Source organism: Xyrauchen texanus, chromosome 12 (genome assembly GCF_025860055.1).
Source record: "Xyrauchen texanus isolate HMW12.3.18 chromosome 12, RBS_HiC_50CHRs, whole genome shotgun sequence".
Lineage (NCBI taxonomy): Eukaryota > Metazoa > Chordata > Actinopteri > Cypriniformes > Catostomidae > Xyrauchen > Xyrauchen texanus.
In genome coordinates this window covers 28,749,728-28,775,283 of record NC_068287.1, presented here as the reverse complement: position 1 = coordinate 28,775,283, position 25,556 = coordinate 28,749,728, and the positions used below count along the sequence as shown (strand labels likewise).

Below are 25,556 nucleotides of genomic sequence, written 5' to 3'. Positions count from 1 at the left end.
ATAGTTAATGATTGAAACCTAAAATTTCACATTAATCTCAGTTGCAGAACATCAGATCAGTGATGCTGGGAAACAGTAAGATGAATGTTAAGCCAAAGATTAAATCTGACTTCAAACTGTGGATGAAAGGGGGTAACCAACAAACACTGAATTCTCTTAATAACATTCTAATCTATTCTATATAGGCCAATCAATATGGCAACACTTCAAACGGCTCTTTTCTCCCCCCTCCCTCTCCTCCTGCCCACCCGGCTTTAATAACACTCACATACTCTTCACCTCCTAATTGTGTTTGCATTTTTAATAATTCAAAGCAATAAAGGAATGGAAAAGAGACTTAACATTCTTCCATTTTGACTCAAGAATCCTGCAGTCTCAGCGCTGTCATACAAAGCTGCAAAATATGTTTGAGTTAACATGGTGCTGTGTGCTCCCATGAAAATGTTAAATGATGAGTAGGACTGAAAAGATAAACCCTGACTTCACTGACAGCGAGCTGTACTGAGTCATTTGATTACATCTAGAGAGATACAGAAATCATCAAGGATGGTAGGAGTCATCATTTTTTATTCAAAGAGTAATTTTGCTGCAAGTAGGCTTGCACCTATAAAGCAAAGGTAAAGAAAAACATAATTACTGAATTTCCTGACTTATATTGCGTACATATGGCTACTAAGAGTCTTACATAAATAAATCATATTGTTTATCTGTGTGTGCAAAATGCAATAGGGTCTTCTTTTATGAATCCTCTGATAACAGGCATCTAATCACAACCGACTTCCGGAAATGGTTCTTCTTTTTTTTGGCTCTAATCAGGTAGATTAGACAAGACTGTGATCAATTAGGTTTCTGCAGTCAATGGTCCATAGCTGATTGGAAAATAAAGCAATAATCTGGCAAAACTGCATTTGAGAGATGCAAATGAAATCAATCCTGTCTAGTGTGAAGGCATTCTCCTTTATAGCCACATGCATTTCTACATTTCTGATTTTGGTTGCACATCAGATGTACGTTATCCGTTGTGTTTATGGTGATGGCCGAAGGCAGAAGAAAACACTATTTGCTCTTGGATTCTTCTAATTATACAACCTCTGCTTTCCTTCAGTTTCATCCTTATAATCTCTATGTAAAGCATAATAATAATAACGTTTAGACTTAGGAGAGATGCCATGAATAAATAGACGATTAAGAAAATATATGCTTTGTCTATATTTTCCAAGGGATCACTGATATTTTTATACAGTATGTTTGTTGTCTGTTCTGTATTCTTACAGTTATGTATCTGTACTGTTTGTATCTGCTACTGGTTGCATACTCTATAAATATCACACTTTCTGACAATTCTTTGTGTGGAATCCACATGAGATTAGTCAAAGAAGCTTTTATAATCACTTGATGAAAACACTGTAGATGCAATAGATAATGTATAATTTGTAATGTTTACATCCTGCATTTATGGTGCTAATGCTAGCATGCTTACCTTGGCCATATTATGCATCTGTTACCCTCTTTTATTGTATTTTATGATAGTCAACATAGATGTGTGGAAATAGTCCTCATAAGATCATGACATTTTTTTCACACTTTTTCATTAAAGAAATACATTTATTTCTACTGCAAAGTTGGATGATGGGTAATATATTGTACATTAAATGAATGAATGATAAGAATGTTACTATGGCAGCCAGATAGGGGGATTAGTCAATGGACAAAAGAGTAGTATTTAGAGGTCAATATAACACAGGTGTGAATGGTTTACAGACTACTAATCAGTCCAAAAATGAAAATGTTTAGCATTCACCATGTGTCCCTGCGTTACAAACGAGATCAGCCTCCGAAGGGCACTTTGAAAGGAGAAAAATCATAGTAGCCATGTTGTAAGATGGCTTCAAACAGAATTTCCAATAAAAATACATTAAAAGGTGAATTCCAAGTAAACTTTATTTTTGAGCCCCACACTTTTCAGCCCTCCAAAGTTCTCAAAGTGGATGGTAAACTCTTTGAAGGGAATAGGACATAGGGATGATCACTTCTGATTGAAACGCACACGTGTTGTTGTTGCTTTTTTTTCTTCTCAGCTATTTGATTTGACTTGCGTATTTACGGAAGAGGATTAGGGCCAAGCAATAATAAAAAAATAAAACCATCTCGAGATTAAAGTCATTATAATGCGAGATTAAACTCGTTAATTTCGAGAAAAAAGTCGAAATACAATCTTGAGAATAAACTCATTAAATATCGAGAATAAAGTCATTATAATGCGAGATTAAACTCGTTAAATTTCGAGAAAAAAGTCGAAATACAATCTTGAGAATAAACTCATTAAATATCGAGAATAAAGTCTTTATAATGCGAGATTAAACTCGTTAAATTTCGAGAAAAAAGTCGAAATACAATCTTGAGAATAAACTCATTAAATATTGAGAATAAAGTCATTATAATGCGAGATTAAACTCGTTAAATTTCGAGAAAAAAGTCGAAATACAATCTTGAGAATAAACTCATTAAATATCGAGAATAAAGTCATTATAATGCGAGATTAAACTTAATCGAGTTTTTCTCTAAACACAACGACTTTATTCTCGATATTTAATGAGTTTATTCTCAAGATTGTATTTCGACTTTTTTCTCGAAATTTAACGAGTTTAATCTCGCATTATAATGACTTTAATCTCGAGATGGCTTTATTTTTTTTATTATTGCTTGGCCCTAATCCTCTTCCGTACGTATTAAACACACGTCACACGGCACCTCTTTTTTTATAGCATGCGCATAACACGAGGCCTATTGCAGTCCAATAGACATGTATACATTCTAGATGGAAATTATCTACAATTATCTACGAGTTTGCTTTAGTCCAAAAGTAAATCCGACTTTTAAAGTGCATGTTAACGCACTCGTTAGATAAAAAAAATAAAGGTAATGAGCGTAAATGGTGCCTAAGACTAACATACTGCCTACCTCCTCCATATGTGTTCCACAATGGACAGAAAGTCATGTGGCTTTGGAACAACATGAGGGTGAGGAAATTATGTCAGAATTTTCCATTTGTGTGAACTGCCCCTTTACCAGGTTTGTGTGTGAGTTAGGGGAACGGTATGGAAAATATCATCACTTCTGTGTAAAAAGTCAATGAGATGTCCTCACTAATAAAGAGAAGTGTGTTTATGTGTGTTCCATTTCTTATGTGAAAATCTTCACTTTTTGCTTAAAGTTTCAGATAAGAAAAAGATAAAACAGCTCATTTGAAAGTTTATTTAAAGCTGTGTGGAGGATTGAACGCATAATTAAGGTGTATGTGGGTAAGTGCATATTTGTTTGAGTGCATCAATATCTGCCAGTGCATCTATGCATGTCTCTAGGACCTTGCCGCCTGCTATATCTCCAGCTGTTAGTCACGCCAGTTGGCGTCCACACACACACCGGACTCGCAGGCGGGTGGCTGAGTGGTAAGGGAGTTTCTGTCATATATCATTCCCCGTTCACAGTGCTGCCACCCGCCACTGTTACTATAAATATAACTAGAAGCGCCTCCATTATTAATGCACACAGCCGATCCAGCCAATCCCACCAATCTATCCAAAATTCATCATTGCAGACTAAACGGCAACACCGCGAGATGCCTGTCTGGTTGATCCACCCACAGTCCTCTGAACGAGGCCAGTGGCTTCACACAGGTTTAAGAAGGGGATCAAATAGGTATCCTGGGAAGGCCGGTTTGAGTGGGAGAAGTGGATGAGTGTCTCGCTCATTCACCGTAATCTCTTATAAATGGAGTGAACGGATGACCGAGCACATGGTGAGGGTAATATGAATGCTCTGAGACACCTGAGGACATCACATCTTGCCATTGCTGCAATAAGAGAAAGTATTACAGTAATATCCATCTTGTTGGGGCTCTAAAGTGCTGCGAATTATGCTTTTCATGTTTACTATTTTTCAAGTTTTTCTTACATTTAAGGAGATGGTAACATTTTAGCTGCTCTATGCAAGATATTTTTTTTGGCTAAAATGTACTTAAGTCCATTATTGAGCATTATTTCATTACTGAAATTTTCTAGTAGGGTTGTTGAAGCTTATATGGGTTGTCTTGCTTTCATGAATCGAACATTACTCAGGGGATGTTGTGTTTACAGACCGCAAAGTTTTTAGTAGGTTTTGTTTTCCAGTGAAGTTTCAGTAAAATACTAATAATATTCATGAATAATGCAGTTTCAAGGTTCCTTAAGTGTGTGCCTCATTTTTCTAATTTCTTTTACTCCAGTCACAGAAATGCATAAGTTGTTGTATCCAGGGCTCAAGTTGAGAGGGTTGCGGGAGGATGCCATCCTCCTTGTTGAAAGAAACAACAAAAACATCCCACATGTAAAACTGCCATACCCCCTTATCATCCCCTTTAGATCAGTTGTCAATCATTATTACTTACAAATAATTGTGAAAATAAAATATTTTAATTCTCTTTAAAATTAGCAATCAGAATTGAATATTCTGAAGAGCCGTTTGGCACATTTTGGTTGCCAGATATCAAGAGAGAAAATCCCCCAATCAGAGTTTTTATCTGGCACAGTTTGGAAATATTCTGCCCATTGTTATTACTTATATTGTGCAATCTGGCAACAATAAGCACAACAGCTCTCTTCACTGTGAAAAAGCAGCGGTTTCTAAAAAAGCCCTTCACAAATTTTCGAGAGTTCAAGGAAATCTTTTGACTTTAAGATATTGCCATGACTAGTGTTTTATGACATTTCTAGTGACTTAATAACATTAGAATATACCATGATTACAATTTGTACATGTTTTTAACTCAAAACATTTTCAGGTTTTTGTCCCTAAAATGCTTTGTGTATTGAACTATAGTCCCTTTTTCAGGACACTGTATTTTAGAAAATTGTATTTTAGAAAATTGAAAATTGTGTAAAAATCCAAATAGTTTAACAGCTATTTATTGTAAAGGGTTTAAACAATGTTTTCCATGCTTGTTCAATGAACCAGAAACAATTAATGAACATGCACCTGTGGAACAGTCATTAAGACACTAACAGCTTACAGACGGTAGGCAATTAATGTCAGTTACAAAAAGTTAGGACACTAAAGAGACCTTTCTACTGACTCTGAAAAACACCAAAAGAAAGATACCCTGGTTCCCTGCTCATCTGCATGAATGTGCCTTAGGCATGCTGCATAGAGGCATGAGGACTGAAGATGTGGCCAGGGCAATAAATTACAATGTCCGTACTGTGAGACACCTAAGACAGCACAACATGGAGACAGGAAGGACAGCTGATCGTCCTCGCAGAGCCAGACCACATGTAACAACACCTGCACAGGATCGGTACATCCAAATATCATACCTGCAGGACAGGTACAGACTGCCCGAATTACACCAGGAATGCACATTCCCTCCATCAGTGCTCAGACTGTCCGCAATAGGCTGAGAGATGCTGGACTCAGGGCTTGTAGGCCTGTTATATGGCAGGTCCTTACCAGACATCACCGGCAACAACGTCGCCTATGGGCACAAACCCACCTTCGCTGTACCAGACAGGACTGATAAAAAGTGCTCTTGGTCGGACTCGCATTAATCGTTGAAGGAATGAGCGTTACACAGATGCCTGTATTCTGGAGCGGGATCGATTTGGAGGTGGAGGGTCCATCATGGTCTGGGGCGGTGTGTCACAGCATCAGCGGACTGAACTTGTTGTTACAGATAAGTAACCTCCCTCATGTGGTACCCTTCCTGCAGGCTCATCCAGAAATGTCCCTCCAGCATGACAATGCCATACTGCTCGTTCTGTGCATGATTTCCTGCAAGACAGGAATGTCAGTGTTCAGAGATCCGGGTGAAGAGCCCAGATCTCAATCCCGTTGAGCACATCTGGGACCAGTTGGATCGGAGGGTGAATGACTAGGGCCATTCCTGCCAGAAATGTCCGGGAACTTGCAAGTGCCTTGGTGGAAGAGTGGGGTAACATCTCACAGCAAGACCTGACAAATCTGGTGCAGTCCGTGACCCCCTTCAGTTTATGTCATAGTTGTTGAATCTTTTTATGTTCATACAAATATTTACACATTTTAAGTTTGCTGAAAATAAAAGCAGTTGAAATTGAGAGGACGTATCTTTTTGCTGAGTTTATATTCTTACGCCACTGTTTAAGCATCCTGCATAGAAACAGCCCAAGCCTCCTTTACTAGTTTTGTTATTGGAGGAGAAAGGATGCACTCTATGTGTGTGACTGTAAACCCCTCGGTATACTTCTGAAGAAGTTCTCATTCTTTCTTCTTTCAGTGGTAAATAGTTTTAAACCACAGAGAAACAGTATACTGTTTGAGAACATTCAGACATCTGCCACACTGCCGTAGGAGGCGTTTAGAAGAGCATTTATATACGAGGACGCTCAGTAAAATCTTAACTAATGTGATATTATAATGTGTTATCAATGACTTTATGCCTCATTCTATGAGTATAATTCACATGAGGTCAGTAAAAGAAGCTGTTTTAACCACTTGATGATGATTTAAAGTGTATATGCAGTAGAACATTTTTAATTTGTCTTGTTTACATTTTGCACTTGTTACACTCTGTTATTGTAATATATGATGACACTGATACTGCAGTAAAGATCAGTGTATAAAAGATTTAACGTGCAGAATATAGACAAAAGAATGATGACAGGCACATCTTACATTGGGCAGATGTATAAATGGCTTTCACTGCAGAAGACACATGAGTAAATGGGCACTTGAGAGTATTTGAGTAGATTTGATTCCTTTTGTCGACTAATTAAACAAAACAAAAACTTGCATGACATAGTCTTGGAAAATTTGTCTACATGAACGATCCACAGATGTAGGTAAATTTGCACAAGCTCGCTAAACACTGCACGGTTGACTAATTTGTACTGACTGAACAACATAAACAGAATGAGCTGTCAGTGTCAAGGTAGGTGGAACTCCAGGTCACACCTACAAATGACATGGACCAATGGCAGTAAGAAAGTGTTTAGCAGCCGGTTAGAAATTTTCCTAAAAGTTTGCTCAGGTGAGCTGCTACGAACCACCGAAACCCTTTTGCTCTTTGATTTCGTATAAAGTATATTTGGGCCTTATGTGAGCAAGGGAGAAAACCTTTTGCGTGATCGTACAAGGATTCTTTAAAATTCATCATAAAATACAACAACAGAGGATAACAGATAAATATTATGGCCAAGTAGAGCATTTAGCCTGGCATTAGTGTCATAAATGCAGAATGTTACACATTATCTACTGCATATATCACTTTCAGTCAACATTGAGTGGTTATAACAAATTCTTTTACTGATCTATTGTGGATTCCATTCATAGAATGAGACAGAATGCATATCATTTACAGTATAGAATATCCAGTGTGCAAAAATTGAAAGCTACAGTGTCTTTTTTATTATGCATACAATAAACATGTAAAAACACAAGACTGCTTGGAAAATATATAGTATATATAAAATATACATAAATATATAAAATATATATAAATATATAACAAATCATATATTTACGTAAACACATGCCATATGAGAGTGTAGGGCCTTTCGGCTTCCGATCACATAATTTCATGGAAAACAACATGAATGACATTTTTTAATTGGCTAACTAAATAAGAACCCATGAATATTTATCTAAATGTGCACACTTTACTGACATCTGCTAAAGACAAATCAATGACAGTTTATACAATTTAATGGGTAAGTGCATCTTTATTAGTTACATATTAATGTTGTTTTGATATTTTAACAAAAATTAAGTATTTACTCTTGCAGTAACATTTCTGTTGTAAAACAGTGATGAAATATCGAAGCTGGAGTATTCCACCTTTACTATCTAATGATGTATAGTTTGCTTTTTGTATTTTTTAACTACATTTAGTTTACAGTTTTCTATTGTGTGCGGTGCCTAGGCAAACTATTGTAGGATTATAGTTTACAGTACTTGCATTATCCACTTGGGCTATCCATTAATGGTCTTTGATTTAATGCCTATTAAACTTCCTACTAGTTGTGCCGACACAACTGTTGTAAAATGTTCCTTTGCAAGTTGCTTGCAATTTTAGGCTTCAACCACAGATGCCGATAGTGTGCAGAAAGTTCCGGAGTGCAGCTTTAAGAAATGTAATAATGAAATTGGGCAATTTTCAAACAGAAGTGAGCATCCCTATGTCCAAATCACTCCAAAGGGCAGAGCCCTTGGAGAGGGAACTCTGGAGGGAGCAGGGCACTCAAGTCTCATACATGATCATTTGGAACACCCTTGATGAAGGGAGTAATGAAAGACTTCCTCTTTATCTTTGCCTGAAACTCAGTACAGCATCCATCATCCCATTAGCTGTTCTAACAACAGGAATCTCTTATTTATTGCTGTTAATTTGTTGTTGCAAATAAGTATCCTTTTTTCATTGTTTTTTTTCTCCATAAATTGCCTCTCCACTCTCACTGCAAACACAAAACAGCTGTTAGAGGTGATTTCCCACAGGTGTCATTCCTTACTGTTCTGTCTTTCCTGGCCTTGCTCTCTGCAAATGTCGCTCGGCTACACCCCCATCACCAGATGTGTATATACAATATGAAATACACTAATGAACATTTTGTGGTGAAAGTTATTTGGGACATGCATAAGAGGTCTTAATAATTAGGTTACCTCAGCGTTAAGCTTAGAGGACAAATGGACACGGTTTTGGGAGTATCTCTGCTTATGACTGTCTGCTATCTAAACTGTGAAGGAGGAGACGTATCTGCTCAAAAGGGCTATAGCACTTGCCCTAGCATTTGAACATGTAATATGTTCTTACAACCTTACTTCAAAATATATCACAATGACACGCAACCCAGGGTCAAGTGATCATAAATGGTAAATTTACTTCCTGCTTCCTGCTGTTGTAGCCCATCCACCTCAAGTTCCGATGTGTTGTGCATTCTGAGATGCTATTCTACTCACTACAATTGTACAGAGTGGTTATCTGAGTTACCGCAGCCATTCAGTCAACTCGAACCAGTCTGGACATTCTCTGTTGACCTCTCTCATCAACAAGGAATTCCCCTCTGCAGAACTGCTGCTCACTGGAGTTTATTTATATTTTTTTGGCACCATTCTGAGTAAACTCTAGAGACTGTTGTGTGTGAAAATCCCAGGAGATCAGCAGTTACATAAATACTCAAACCAGCCCGTCTGGCACCAAAAATCATACCACGGTCGGAATAACTGAGATCACATTTTTCCCCATTCTTAAGGTTAATGTGAACAGTAACTGCTCATTGAGTGTATACATGCTGAGCTTGGTCATGACAGAGGCAGTGTCTTATGCTCAATAACACAAAGTGTGGTAGATTTTGTGTGGTTTACATAATAAATGTGGCGATACCAACAGGGAGGTCATTGCTACTTGCTCTTTAAAAGACATGAAAAATATAACTCACAACTGAGCAATGATTGTTAAAACATGAAGCAAGTGTACAGATGGGCTTGTTATTTTTTTATAATTTATGCTGCCACATATTGCTCATCACTTATAGCAACAGGCATCTCTAATAGCAATCGGCTTGAGAATGCATCTGTTTCAGTGAAAGAAGAAAGAAGAAAATTCCTCTTATTCACAAATATATAAATTCCAAATTCCAGTTTGCCAGGCACAGAGATCTTATCAGTATGTGATCCTTAAGGTGGCACCAGTGGGCCTGATATAAAGTTATGCTGAACCTATAAAACATTTTTTATTGTATTGTATAGTTCAGTGTCCCAAAATGTCTTGAATAGTAAAATATCATAAGCATTCACAGATTTAATTAATTTACCCAAAATATCAAGACACTTGCTTAATGAACTTTAACAACTGAGTCTTAAACAATGTGAGGGTGAGTAAATTATGACAGAATGTTCTTGTTTTAGGTGAACTACCCTTTTAAATGCACAATAGAACATTAGCCTAGATAAGGACACTTATGACTGACATGTAGGAGAGTTCCAAAAGCCTATTGATCTAGTTGTTCACTTGATCTGACACTGCCACCGCAGCTCAATTGAAGGTTGATTGATAGTCTCTGTGCACTTGGCACTGATAAATGGAGCCAAAGCTGTCAGCATAAGGAAGGGTACATTAGCAAGTTAAGCTAAGCCACTGTGATAAACATTTAGCGCTGTGAGCTGAAGCATGTGGCCATTAGACATACTGTAGATGAGCAGAGACTGAAGAATAGCAGGAATATATCACTAGTATCCAACAAGCCATTCATCAACTAATGCAGTGGATAGCATACAGTGTTAATCTATTCAGCAGAACTCTCAAACACATTCCTAATAAGCATACTGGTTGGTTTCATTTGCCTTAATGACGTTCTGTCCCTAATATCTACAGGGATGTGAGCAATAATAATTTTGCTAACTGATTTTCTCATCAGAAGCAGCGACAATATTCACTAAAAAAGATCAATGCTGCAGGATTTACCATTGGTGGATTAATACAGTTTTGAGTGCAACAATTCTGCAAACAATGAGATTCTATGCAGAAGTATTCATGAGTAATGGACTGTCTCCTGTCTTCATTAAGCAAGTCTTAATAACATAATCCCTCTGAATAAAAATGCATGCTTCTTCACCACAAACACTCACACAGCTCATTCCACATTTCAGTTTTGATCAGGTAATCCAAAGAAGCCACAAACAGAGTTGATTTAAAGATGTTTGTCCAATGGAATGACATTTTGTGAACTGTCAAGAATACTAGAAATGACTTGGGACTGGGTGTAGACTTGAGCTCACAGATCAAACTGAATGATAATATCCACACAAATTATGGTGTTTTGTGATGCATTTGCGCTCTTTAAAATGCTTTGGAGACTGGTGACATAAATTATATCAAAGTACTCAGAGCTGCATGATAGTGTCACTGTGTATTTACATGCACAATCTTACAACAATTATGCTTAATGAGCCCACAATGTGTAAGGTTATGTTAATGTTTTAAAAGGTTTTTCTTTAGCACATGTATATTTTTGCCCATTATCCCATTTTTCTCTGCCTGTAAACACCTTAATCTGATGATTTCAAGTTTAATGTAAATGCTGTTTTCTTGCATTGTTGAGCTGATGTTTGGTAGTTATCAGCATGTTGGTGTGCATGTAAACATGCTCAGTAGCGATTGCATGTCTAAACAGCATTGAATAGAACATCTCATAAAGTATACTCCTCAGAGTCTTCGTACAAAACCTGAACGTCAACATTTAATAAATGTGCATAAGCAGCAAAACTGTCCATAGATAAGTCAATATGGGCGTAATGCACTGACACGGCAGTAAAACTGCTGTTCTGGGCCGACCAGCTCACCAACCGTGCTTCTGTATCTAAATATAGCTGTATTTTGATGATGCACTGGTTATTGCTGGGAAAAATTCATGCCCCACTCCCCCTCTTTTGCTGCATCCCTCTTTCCCTCTCAATAGTGCAATTAGCACTAATACACCGGGAGCTGGTCCACAGAAGTACAGGAGACTTCAGCCAATCGTTCAGTTCAGTTGGCATGAATGACTTATACCGCCATGCTGCAATCGAGTGGCAAAGCCAGGGCCGAGTGGGAAAGAAGGAGAATGGAAGCATACAGCTGCATTACTATAACCATATTTCACTTGCATTTCGCAGTGAAGCAATGGAGAAAGATAGACAGGAAACGACTGAAATAGAAAGAGACAGAAACAGAGAACGATGCTGTCCTCCGGGATTCACCAAATCTATTCTGTTCTTTTGCACACACACACACACACACACACATATAAACACTGACATCCCCTGAAACACCCCTATGCCCTATAATCACACTGATGCAGACATATCACACGTTCTCTGTACATACGTTTCCAAAGTGCTAGACTAATCTCAAAAGCAGGGCTTCTGTTTGGGTCCAAAAGGGAGTCTCCTTGAAAAACAACGCTCAAGAGGGAACAGCTCTGTCAGTTCAAGGGGACTTGGAGATCCACTTCAGCACTCTTGGTTCTGCCAACACCACACAGACACCACCAGAGTGCATGACACCTGTCTCTACATAACACTGTATCACTCTTGTTACCCAGACACTACACAATATGACACCCCACCCTGCCAACACCAACCTCATCACCCCTTATGCCAAAGAGATACACAGAAACGAGAGAGAGAGAGAGACAGATGGACAGAATAAAAGAGGAGAAAGAGAGGGGGTGGTAAGGGAGAGAGAAAGGACAGATCTGAAGTAGGCCAGAGCACAAGGGAAACTGTCTGTCCCAGATCAGTCCTCTACCTTGAGCAGAATGAGAGAGGGAGGAAAATGTGTGGAAGTGCGTAAATAAGTGGGCTAAATTCCAAAAGCTTGAACGACCCACCCCCACCCCCCAGCCTTGTTGGGCCCTAAGCAAAACTTTGTGTATGTCCGTAAAATAAATGAAATACTACTAATAACGAGATAGGATAAGAAAACGTGAGATGTGCTTGCCTTAGCAAAACTTGACAATGTCAAATCAAGCCATTTCCCCAAGTCAAAAAAAGCCCATGTCTCTACAATGTTCTGATGCCAAGATAAAGCACAAAGGACCTCAGTACACTTCCCAAAATCAAACAAGCCAACAGCTAAGCCTTTAAGATCTTCTGGTACTGAGATATGCCCCCTGTGGCCCTCAAAGGCCTCACAGGGCCTACTAAGGGCCTAAGAACACTGGCCTAATTCAAACGAGTCTATCCCCACATCTCTATTTTTTTCTGTTGCCGTGATATGGCCAGGGCCCCTAGAGGCACCCAGGGTGTACTAAGGGCCTCAGCACATCTCCCCTGGTCAAAAGGTACCCTATGTCTCCATGATGTTCTGGTGCTGAGATATGGTGTTATGGGTGGTTGATATGGCATTGCAAGGTGGTTGCTAGGGTGTTGTGCTAAACTTGTGAAAAGAGGCCACCCCCATGTCTCTACAATTTTTCTGTTCCTGAGATATGAGCCTTCTTCTCCATTTTCAATGTTAAGACTATGGGCTTTTTTTTTTGCTTACCGCCTGACCGCTTATAAAAGTCATAGCGCTCCTCTCCTCGGTAAACTGGTCGGTTTGACCCCTCATTCATGGGTGTGCAACAAATGATAACCAAAGTTTTGGTGGAAGAAGTATTGGGTTAGGAATTTTCGAAAATCCCTCAACAAAGGACGCACCAATATTAATAGTTGTGCCTTGCTAAAGAAAGTCCCACTTTTTACTGTATAATATACTGATTAACACCCCTATGCAACATGTAGTTTTGCATATAGGGAGGACCAGGGATCTGCATCCTTAACTCAACATATGCTGGTGACCAGCAATGCTAGTCTTTTCAAGTATAAAGAAAAGAGAGGATGAATCAGGGAACAAACATAAGCTGACAGTAGTTGAGTAAAATAAACAGGAATGAAAGACTGAATACCATATCATGGCTCCACACTGGCCTAATTCATATGGATCCATTGGTATCGATCCATGCCGGCCAGGTTGTGCCCACTGCTTGGATACAGCTGATGCAGGCAAATGTTTAATTAGCCCTCCCTTAGAAAATGCTCAGGATAGAAATGTTTGTTAATAGAAAATAGAAATTAACAGACTTTATATCTGTATCTACCCATTTCTTGGGAAAGTGTGAGAGGAACATGCAGGACTATATTCATCACAATTGATTTGCACAGTTCAAGAAGTATTTTGTTCTAATTCAAACCGGTGCTCACATCAGAACTAATATAGAAAAACAAAGAGAAGCAAAACATATGCATGATGAATAGCTTTTTCTGTAAAGTGCTTTTGTTAGTTTAGTGCACTGGTGTTTACTTTTTTTATTATTATTGTTTATGGGATTTTTTTATGCCACTTGCCATGAAAACATGTGGTCTTGAGCCCTTCTTTTGCATTTGTCTGTGAAGTCGACCCAAGGCCATAGGTCTAGCTGTCAGGTTATGTTTTAGATTGGTGTCCTCAAATATATATATAGTTTGCACCCTCAATGCACTTTCAGTCTATGTAGCATTACGTCACCAAAGATTAGACTTGGAGTAGGGTTGAGGGTATTATTTGGGACAGGGCCAGATAAGGGAAATTGAATCAGGAAATTAAAGAAAGCACCTGCATCCCAATAGGATTCCATAATTCCAACTTATCAGAGGCATGTGTATCACTGCTCCTCTACTGCTCTGAAACAGTTACTCTTTCATATCTTTGAAGGCCCTATTTTCTTTTTGTCAGTGAAAATGGAGGCCACATTGAAAAAAAAGGTAACCTAAAAATGTTATTAGCTAGTTTAATTGAAGTCAAAAACCATATTAATGTAACATCACTCAATAAATTTAGAGTACATTTACTTTAAGCAAATTTAGACAGCTACCTGTGTATCTGTTTAAAAGTCTATTTCAGTTGGACTAAAACAATAATTCATCTTTATAAAATGTCACGTCAACGATTAAGTCTATCTGACTGTACTAGTCCAATATTTTCAAAGTTGGATAAACAGACCTAGATAATGCAATTTTAGCTTGAGTTCGTTCAGAATGTATACACGTTAATCGGATTGCAATTAGCCTCCACCTTTGTGCTCATGGTTAGAAGACAGAGGTGACACTTGGCGTGTATTGCGGCACATCCGCAGCTGATGTCCTTGCTTCAAATTTTCCTCTCTGCAGTTTTGCATTGTATCATGTATACTTGGACAGAAAGATGAAGACTGTATCCCAACTACGAAAAAAAACTACTGCAGCTTGATTATAGCTGTGCATGTAAAGCAAGTACATTGCTGGAGATTTTTCTGGCAAGCAAGCATACCAGCACTATACATGAGAGAAAACTAGGGAGAGATGTGATGCAATATACAAACGATTCTACAATATGGAGTTCTTAATGAAAGTATAGGAGGAGCATGTTCATCTAATCCTGTCATTCAGAATGCAAGTGTATATAAACTGTGACAATTATTCCAGCATCCTTCCACCATCCCAATTCCACTTCTATGTCTTTTCCCTTCTCTTATGAATTAACAGTCAATTCTTCATAGCCCAGGAGAGTTTTTAGAGCTGGAGTAGAATCTTGTTGTCGAATCTTGTTGTGAAGGGATTCAGTTGCTCAATTTGATTTGAAACGACTTTATGAATAAAGCAGTATCATTGAAGAGTGCAAAAATGTAATTTGGATAGGGCTGTCAATCGATTAAAATTTTGAATCTAATTAATTACATGATGTCCCAAATAATTATTCACGATTAATCGCATTTAATCGCATATACAAATATTTGCTGAGAAAGCCCCTCATATAACAATAAATAAATAAATAATGATGAACTAATTATACATAGTTATCTATAAATATCTAAAATTATATATATATATATATATATATATATATATATATATATATATATATATATATATATATATATATATATATATTCAGATAATTAAAATGTATTATATTCTTGTGGCAGAAGAGTTAATCATGATAAGACAATATAAAAAGCGGCTTTAGAATACAATATATTGTTTACTACCATATTATTGATCATAAGTCAATCATTGGCATACAGTTCACAGTAATCCATTACACAAGTGAATTTGTCAATCAGTTCGAGATTTATTGTGAGGGCTTGTTTAAGGACCCGTCAATGTACACCTGCATCAGACATGCTTGTGTAGCGTCTCGGGTGCGTTGCATAATAAACATACTATCTTTAGGTCACTGTGTCAAGTTAAATATAGTTTAATACTTCGAACACATCTTGAGATCCCATAGTTCGGATTTGCGCTCCATCAAGTGTTTTGAACACAAGAACATAACGAATGCTGAAATTTAAATTACTGCCCTCTGGAGTAAACAGGTGGTACTACAAGTTTGTATTTCTCAGGAATCTTCCTTATTACAATCCGGGGGCATTTTGATTAATTGCGTACATTTTTTTAACGCGTAATTTTTAATTAAATTAATCGCACTGAATTAACGCGCTGAATCAACAGCCCTAAATTTGGAATTTACCTTATGTTTACATTTGTCTCACTTTCAATGTTTATATGAAAACATACCAGTCAACACTCCTGTTTTTACAGGGAGTCTCCCGTATTTCACACCGATCTCCCGCCCCCCCTCCCGTTTTGTTATTTCTCCCATGAAACTCCCGTAATTTGTATGGCCCAAACATCGTTATATGAATAATCACATCAATATATTATTCCAAGGTTGTCCAGTTGCCAGATCTTGTATGAAACGCATCCTACTCACACAATGGACACATCATACAAATTTCAACCCATTTTTTACCTCAACCTGGCAAACTACAACCCAGTTGCACTGTTGATATCTGCACAGGTAGTAGACGCGGGATGTTGAATCAAGCATCGCTGGTAGATGGGAGAAGTCTCAGGTGGTGCTCCGGTGAAAACAACTAAATATAATTTAAATTTAACAACAGCTGGACCGTAATTTAATATCGGACACGGTGGGAAAAATGATGTTATTCAGCACATTAAATCACAGCGGCACAACTTGTATGTATTCAGCCTGCCCCTGCCATCCAGCACCCATGCCAACCCAACCCCCCCTCCCCCAAATGTGAACTCATATAAAATTAAATAAAGTACTTCGTAAGATATGCTTTATACTATCACAGCTTTTATCATCCTCAGATAGTAACGAGTAAAGACATGGCAGTTTTTCTGAAATCATCCATGTGTATGCATGAGATGGAGAGGGCAATGCAGATGAGGCGAGAGTCTGGGTTGTACCGGAGCAATGAGCAGAAAGGTGTTAGTGCCGTTCTAGTTTCTCGATTTGTCAATGGCCCGTTCATTGTGTCTAATTTTAGTTCTCTTTGTGTGCCTTTGTCTGATTATCCAGTCTGTCATCCTATCTCATATCCCCCTGCAGCTAACACACACCGAAGAGACTCAATGTGTATGTGTGTGTTTAAAGGGAAGACAGAGAATGGGAAAAGAGGGTGTGTGACAGCATGTGACCAAGCAAGAGATGCTTTATTACAAGCAATGTTGGCAACACTGTTTTGCCTACAGTATCTATGCCAGAAAAGCATATTTGTGTGTCTTTGTGTATTCTTTTTGTTTTTATGCTGCTGTTTGTATTTGAAATAAGGGGGGAAAGCCCTCACTTCCAACTCTGTAATACCATCAAAAATATTCCTTTATACTCTGAGTAAAGAATTTGGTCATACATGTTTGTTTCTGACAGCTGGAAAGGCAAATTATATGCATATATATATATAAATATATTTTCCTCATTGCTTTTATTACTTATTCTCTCTCTCTCCCCCTCTCTCTCTCTCTCTCTCTTTCAAAATAACTGGCTAGAAATACCCATATCATGTAATTACGGGTGACCGCTGCAGAGACCTGTAACAATCTTCCTCTTGTGAGCGCAGGCAATATATTGGAGGAGGATATACACAAGAGACAAAGGCTCCTAAGAATAGATTCAGCAGATAATGACAGGGGACCATCCCAAACCAAATCAATACACAGTACACAACACACAGTGCTGCCTGGAGATCTCTTCACATCAGAATGCTTTTGTGTTGATTCATTTGTGTGCCACTTCTTGCCTGAGAGATGAGGAGTTTGCTCTCTGTTCAAGGGGCATTCCGTATTCTGTGTACAAGTGAGTGTGTGTGGTCAGGTTTATTCACTTAAAAAACATACTAAAAGAAGTTTTCATTGAAAATGTAAAAATGCAGAAAGTTTTCTATGATCATTAGGTTTAGGGGTTGGGTTAGGGGATATAATCTATTGTTTGTACAGTATAAAAATCATTATGTCTATGGAAAGTCCTTATAATGATAGCTGCACCAACATGTGTTTGTGTGTGTTTGGGTGAATGTATATCTGGAGCTATAGGTATGTGTGTTTATGGGAAGCACTTGAAAAGTAACTGATGCTGTTAACCTACTTAAGGATTTGCCATTGCTTTTTATATGTCTGTATTTAATGATTAAGATTTAATGATAAGGAATAGTTCACCCAAAAATAAATATAAATATTTGAAGAATGTATAGTGTGTTTCTGTCCATAAATACAAGTCATTGGGGTCCAAAACTTTCATATAAGGTAGCATTAAAGTAACCCATACAACTCGAGCTGTTCAATCCATTTCTTCTGAAGCAATTTGATTGCTTTGGTAGAGAAACAGATACAAATTTAAACCTTTATTTATTTTAAATCTTGACATCTTGCTCGATCGCAACACAGTGCAGGTTTAAAGACGTTGATACTTTGATACTGCACAGTTGCCAGGTACACTCAATCCTTGTGTAATTATACATCAATAAAACATTGCATTTTGATTTTCTAGTGTTAACTATAAACCTTTTGGTAACCAAGGTATATTTTAAAAGTATACAAATATGAATGATTTCAACCATCTTCTCTATCATTTTAGCTTGCATCTCCATTTTCAGAATAGCCAAACTAAGCATAAAAACCACAAACCTGTGTCTGGTTCACATACAGAGCTCTGTGCTTGAGTCAAGTGCATGAAAGTGTGTGAATGAGCTTCTGCAAGATTTATAATTGATTAAGGACTTAAATTTTGGCCTGCTTCTCACCTAAAGCTATTGTATCACTTCAAAAGACATGGATTAATCCACTCGAGTGGCTCATTTTATGGTGCCTTTATGTCCTCTTTGAAACTTAAACATTTTAAAACACATTGTCTTATATTGTATGTACAAAAACACATAATTTAATCTTCAAAATATATTTGTTTGTGTTCCGCAGAAGAAAGAAAGTGATACGAATGATAAAACGTAATCCTGTATACATTTCTTTTAGTAAATGAGATGCTGGGCAAAATGTTAACCTGTCACCATTTACTCTCATTGCACCTTTTTCCATATAATGAAAGGGAATGGTGAATTAGGCTGGCTCTCTTTGAGTTCCACAGAAGAAAGACAGTCATATGGGTTTGGAACAACATGAGGGTGAGTAAATGATTACATGATTTATTTTTTTGGGTGAACTATCCCTTTAACTATTCACTTGGGATAACTGCAGAATGGCATTTATCAGTCAAACCATAACTTCATAGCAAATTTAGTAATTTTAGTTATTTTAGTCATCATTGTGTGTGTTTTTGAGAAAGAAAGGAGGGAACAGAGAAACTGATGTGGCATTTGAGAGCAGCAATCATATGAGAGAGCTGCCATGCTTGCAGATCAGTCAGCTGCCGTTGCTGGGTGAGTAAGTCTGCATGCATGCCAATGTATGTGGGTGGGTGTGTTTCAGGGAGTGACAGGATATTGCATATCATGCTCCTGTCAACGCTCAGTCGCTTTAATACACTGAGGACCAGAAACAGTGCACAATACACCTAACATGCAATCATTCACATATGCAGATAAACTTATGCTGTATTTACTTCTTCCTGCACCTCCTGTTTTAATCTAACCTCAGTGTCTGTCTTCTTTGAAGGCAAATCGGATTCCCCCTATATCACAGACATACTGCTGCAGCCAAAATACAGATAAGCAACACCCACAGTCTTATCTCCTGACATCTTTCACTTAGTACAGTATATACAGTGCATGCATGGGCTGGCTCTGCTTTGAAATAGCTGAACACATTCTAGAGATGAAGAGTTAAACTTTGAATAGCAAAGCAGCAGTCAGATTCTGGCATCTACTCTTAAAATCTATCCATCTCCATCAGATCCATTCATTTTGCATCCTCCTCACATTTTTACCAGCCTCCCAGAGCGTTTCATGCATACCCCGGCACAGGCTATAGAAGAAACAAGTCCCACTTACTGTCTTACTGTGGTTGTCTCTATTTGCAGATCCCTCCTTTGTAAACGGAGAGAATGACAGCAGTTTTTAAAAAGGGAAAAAACCAGCAGCTGGTAAAAAAATAAAATAAAATAAAAACAACAACAACAATGAAAAAAAAGAGAAGGAAAAGGGAGAAGGGCAGATCAAACAAAACAAAAAAATAAGAAGAAAAATGAAAAGGATGAAAATAAATCACAGCGGAAACAATTAGGCCTTTGGAAATTACATTTTAAAATGTGTGTCCTGTGTGCTGCTGAGTGCTGGGAGCCAATGCATATCCTCAGCAGGCAGACACGTTCCAGTGGCCGTGCAGTAGCAACACTACTGACAATCGGTCCTACCATTTCTCCTCTCTCTCTCTCTCTCTCTCTCTCCATCCCTCCCCCCTTTTCTCTCTACCACGTTCAAACAGCGCCGATCTCTCTTTCTCTTTCAGCTGGTTGGTTGGATTCATTCCTCTCTCATCCTCTTGTTTCCCACCCTCCATACCTGCCTTGCTCCCTCTCAATCGCTTTTGCCCCTCCCCCGTCCTCCTCCTCCCGTCCCAATTTCTCCTTCACTGTCTTCTCCATCAGAACCCAAATACAGACCCACTCCTTCTCTCCTTTTTTCTTTGATGTTGAGTTCTAGACTCTTAGCTGAGAACAAGGAGGAGATTTCTTGACTGACTATGGTGATTGCAGTGCAAGGCATACAAAAAGTAGAGAACATAAAAAATACATCAGATTATACTGTGGACACACATCATACACAAAGAGAAAACATGAACTCAGCTAAATTCATCGTAGAGGACAAAAGAAAGAAAATCACACCATGGGGGAAGGCATCTGAGGGAAACACTCTCTTTCCTTGATGCAGTCCACAGAATAAATGTTGGCTCTGTGAAAAAATAAAAGCTTGCTGTATTCAAACATAAATTGAGAACTGAAAAATACAACATCTGTAAGAGGAAGAGTGAACCACTTATTCATTTAGAGATGCAAAGAGGGAGCCAAAATGGAGGGGAGAGGCAGAAAGAGGGGTTATAAATATTATTTATTATAGATATTAAAGATTTGGTAAAAAGGCTGAGCTTGTAAGAGGGCAAAAGAATTTAGAGAGCTAGGAAAATGATGAAGGGAGTAGGGAAAGGAGTGGAACAAGGACCTAAATGCAATTTAAAAATTTAAAATATACTGATGGTTAGAAGCTACCCTCATTGAATTCATGTGTTTTGCCACAGACTGCCCAAAACAAAGGGTGTGTCTCAATCAGCTCCCTACGTCAGGGCACTGGCCAGGGGATGGCCATTTCCAGGGCTTTTCCAATCACAAACCAACAACAACAACAATAACAAATACGTTCTAGTGTACTGAAATGTATGCACCTTAAAAATTCAAAAAATGCACCATTGCTTGTGAACATCATTGCTCACTATGTTCACTCCAGCCACAAGTCTATCAAGTCATTAGAGTGTAAAATTCTCGGTCAAATATATTTTTAGATATAGTTATCTTTCATAGTGTACATGAAAGTGAAACAATACAAGGTTAAAAGTTGAAGTTGAAGTATGTAGCTTTTTTATATGTCAAAATGCGTTCTACTATCCAAGTTTATTGTTCATTGACAACTATAAGTCAGCCATTTGTGGGTTTACCTTACTCAAATGTATAAACACTGAGCCTCCCAAGCACTATCACAACACTGACATTTATATTTTGTGCAGCTTGCTCAGCTCCACCCATCCCATTCTAACTCAACCTATAGCATGAGCCACTGTCATTGCACTTGCTAGTTACCAAACGAACCATCCTACCTCACAACCAGCTGCCATTCGGCTATGTTATCGGACGACCTGATTACTCTGCCACACTTTCTGTTCAGTATGTATGTAACAGTTGTCTTGTTTATTATGATGTTAAAATTGTATCACCTTTTATTTAGTATGGCCTATTTTTTCAAAGGGAATGCAAAAGGTTGTGATGAGTCTAAGGGGATTTGTCAAAGGTTGTTTAAAAATATACTTTATTTTTGTATTTTAATCCGAGACCCCATAATACTTTTGCAGGTAATTAAGTCATCAGTGTTTCAATCTTTAGTGGATCGACACCCTTACTTGTGGCTGAATTCACCTGGTCTTCCTACATGCATTTTTAACATATCTGCAAATCTATGAGGCTGTAGCCTTGTCAACCATGTCTGTGCTGCAAAGACCAGCTCCAACTTGATCTTTAATTTGCTGTTGACAATACCAGGTTAGGCCTCAACTCCAATGGAGATGATACATCCTTGCATACCGACAAAAGAGGTTTGACATTCTGAAAAACTTCTACCTCTGTACCACAGAGAGCATTTTGACTGGCTATTTCACTGTTTGGAATGGCAGTTGTTCTTACACTGAATGGGAAACCCTTTAGGGGGTGTTGAGAGCAGAGCTCATCATGGGCAATAAACTTCCATCCTTACAGGACACTTATCAGACATGTTGTCTCAGGAAAGCCCACATAATTATATAGCACTGTACACAGTCAGTTTTTGACAAATTACATTGTTGCACATTTCAGTCACACACAACTAGACTAAAGACAAGTTTTTATCTACAGGCCATCAGGCTCCAGAACAGTCACTAGTTCACGCTCAAATTTGCACTACAAATTTATTTACTGCAATGTCACTTTCCTGTCAGTTACAGTTATGCTGCTATGTTGAAGTTGCTCTTCTATTTTACTTCTATGTCTTGTTGCTTTACAATTAAACAGCACGTCACGTCACTGCACTGCCTACTAGGGAATTCACTTATCTACTAATTATTGCAGTACAATGCATTCTACCTCAGGAGTAGGTCAGTGCTCCTGCCCATTTCTGCTGTTTTTACATATAGGTGAAGATTGTTTTATGTATATATAATTCATATATATATATATATATATTCCATACTTCATGCATACTACATATTAACTTATATGTTGGGTGGTGTGCAGCTGTGAAACCAGTGCAGGCTTTGCAAAAAGGTGCATTGAGTGCTCTGGGTGCACAACGGGCCCCAGCGATCATCCTTTTGAACCATAAAATGATAAATTACTGTCCATCTAGTCTAATTAATTTTTTAGTTAAAAAGTAGTTACACATTACATTTTAAATTCCTGTAATCAGATTAATGTACTGTCTTTAATTTAATTACTTTTATAAATTTGGTTACCCATATTTCTAAAACAATATTAATGTGTCTTTATAAGGTAAGTGGTGCTAAGTGTATGACGTGTGATAATGAACATGGAGTAAAAATAGACAGTGAAAATTGTGTTAAGGAAGTAACTTAAAAGTAATTAGAAATTAGATGTAACATGACTTTTCCATGAAGTAATCCGTAAAGTAATCTGATCACAATTTTATAAAATGAATTTGTCATTTGTCGTGGATTACTGTTTTTGGAGCAACTTACCCAAAAACGAATGGCACACAGAAATAAAAGACACATCAAGAGCTGTAGTCAGCATATGCCAGCCATTTTAACTGCTATGGTCATAATGAACATGACCTTTCTCCACTTCAAATACTTTGCAGCTGCATCACTGCCTTCATGTCTCCTGCAACTTGCAAATGTTTCTCAGGAAGTCCAATTATGGTCTTCCCTCTCTACCACTAAATCATTTGTCCTGTAAACTTCCATCCACAAATTCCTTCCATCCATTCTTCTCCATTTTCATCCACTGTATTTATTTAGCTCTATTGTTTTCATTGTGTTATTTAGCTACTTTGCTTTAAAGCACTAGGATGTTTCCAAACTCACTCATGTCTTTTCTTTCTCTTTTATTGTCTCTCAACTACAGGAGATACTGTATATACCTCTTGCATTTCCTTGTCTCTATGTCTACAAACATTTCTCAGCATTAAGGATAGCTCTGTCTTTACACCAGTGGCTCAGATGCAAAAGATGTGGCTCTACTTTATTTACCTTTGCTTCTTCATCTGCGACATCCCCACTGACACCACATCAACTTCTACAACCACTTAAGAGCATGTACAATCATCTATAAAAGCACTGGTTAAGATAAAAGCCATGAAGTATTATATCAGCATAGTCTCTGCACACTATCTCTGATAAAACAGTCCCTAGCAGAGATGCAAAAATAAAACAACTGACTGCTGAGTGAAACAGCTTAACAGTCAGAGAGAAGATTACTTGACAAATCTGCCTTTTGAAACACATACTTAATGTGTCATGGGCCAAGAAATTCAATATACAATTTATACTAAATTGGCATTGAATAATTGAGATGAAGGTCCAGTTAAGAAAACAATCCATCATTCACATTTGTATCACTTAAGACACTAATGCTGATTGGCCGTTTGGACACTAAGCCAGTTCCAAATATATGGGTCTACTCTACACCCATTTTAGTTTTTATCTATTATCATCCATTTCCAACCTCTACAGACATGACAAGCTTTCAGGCTGAGCCAGGGCCTGGTTAAAAGCACTATACACAGGGCCTTTTAAGTCATCTTGCAGCTCTGTTAACATGCTGGGAGGTTACTGGTCCTCAATTCAAAATTAGATGTTTCACTTTTAGGAAGTACATTAAATGCTCATAAGATATAAATGCTCATAAGATAGAAACAACAAATAATATTCTAGGGAAGGAACTGCAAATGAACACTGAATTGTAGCACTATTTTAGAAAACCATACCTCTACACGACTGAAAGAAATTTGTAGTTCTTTGTGATGGGGACAGAGACAGAGTCATGGTTAAGCTTTATTACTGAGAATACGTAAATATGATCTGGCTCCTGGCATTTGCCAGGTTAGTAGATTTCTATAGAAATGCTTTTCACAGAAAGTAACTGAAAACCTTCAATCCTTTTGGATCTCATGAAAATTACTTCACTGTGGCGACATTTTCCAAAATGATATTACGTGGTTCTTTACACCAGGGCAGCTCCAAGGTGAAATGTTTACTGTGTGGCACTAAAAGAGAGCTAAATGTTCTCTCAATCAATTCGTTTTAAGGGTGTATACGATTAATGCTCTGTCAAGTTTTAAATCAACAATACATACCCTTTTAAACTAAACCTAACCGAAAGTGACATTAAAGCTTGTGAGATCAAAAAAACAATACTGTCAATGTGCAAATGAATCGAATTTAACATGTTTGTAAAGGCAGTTGGTTACTACAGCAAGTGTTTAGGAACTGATAATCTGTAATTTTACTAGTGATCTGTGTGGAAGTGAATAAAAGTAATTGTGGTTGTAGTGCCTCTAGTGTTTGTTTCACTAGGAAACTGCTGTAATACTTACTGTAGAATGAGTGATGTAAAAATTAAGGTGTAGTAACGTGAGGCTTTGAGAGACAAAGTGTTGGCATATAGGATGTACCAAGCTTCTTGGAGAATTCATCACAGTTCTTCTATCTATTTCGGCTGTCTCAATTGCTTCGGTCTCTTCTTGTAATCCAGACTGACTTCAGTGGGGACCATGCCATCTGTTGCAGGGCTCCCTGTTCTTCTATTCTACTTGCAAAAGTAATGTTTGTCTAAAAAGTATATTTCTTATTGACACACTAAAATTTAAAATATAAATAACCAATTAAGACAAACGTTTTAGTGAAGCATCTTAAGCCCAAGACTTTTGCATAACATTTTAAGGATTGCATCTGTCTGTTTCAGCATACCACGAGTATCACAGTATCTCCTCTGACAAAGTGTTTAAGAGAGAAACCGAGAGATATGTATAGTTTCAATGAGGGATTAATAGGAAAGGGTTAGA

General features: G+C 37.8%; 1 protein-coding gene across 1 annotated transcript in view; it reads right to left on the bottom strand.

Annotated features, from left to right (window-relative positions):
- Positions 1 to 19,905, bottom strand: part of shank1 (SH3 and multiple ankyrin repeat domains 1) — a 138,555-nt gene extending 118,650 nt beyond the window's left edge. The window contains 1 exon segment of the mRNA XM_052139116.1: positions 19,788 to 19,905. The gene's annotated coding sequence lies outside the window, so the exon portion shown is untranslated.
- Between the last annotated feature and the right edge of the window lie 5,651 nt (positions 19,906 to 25,556).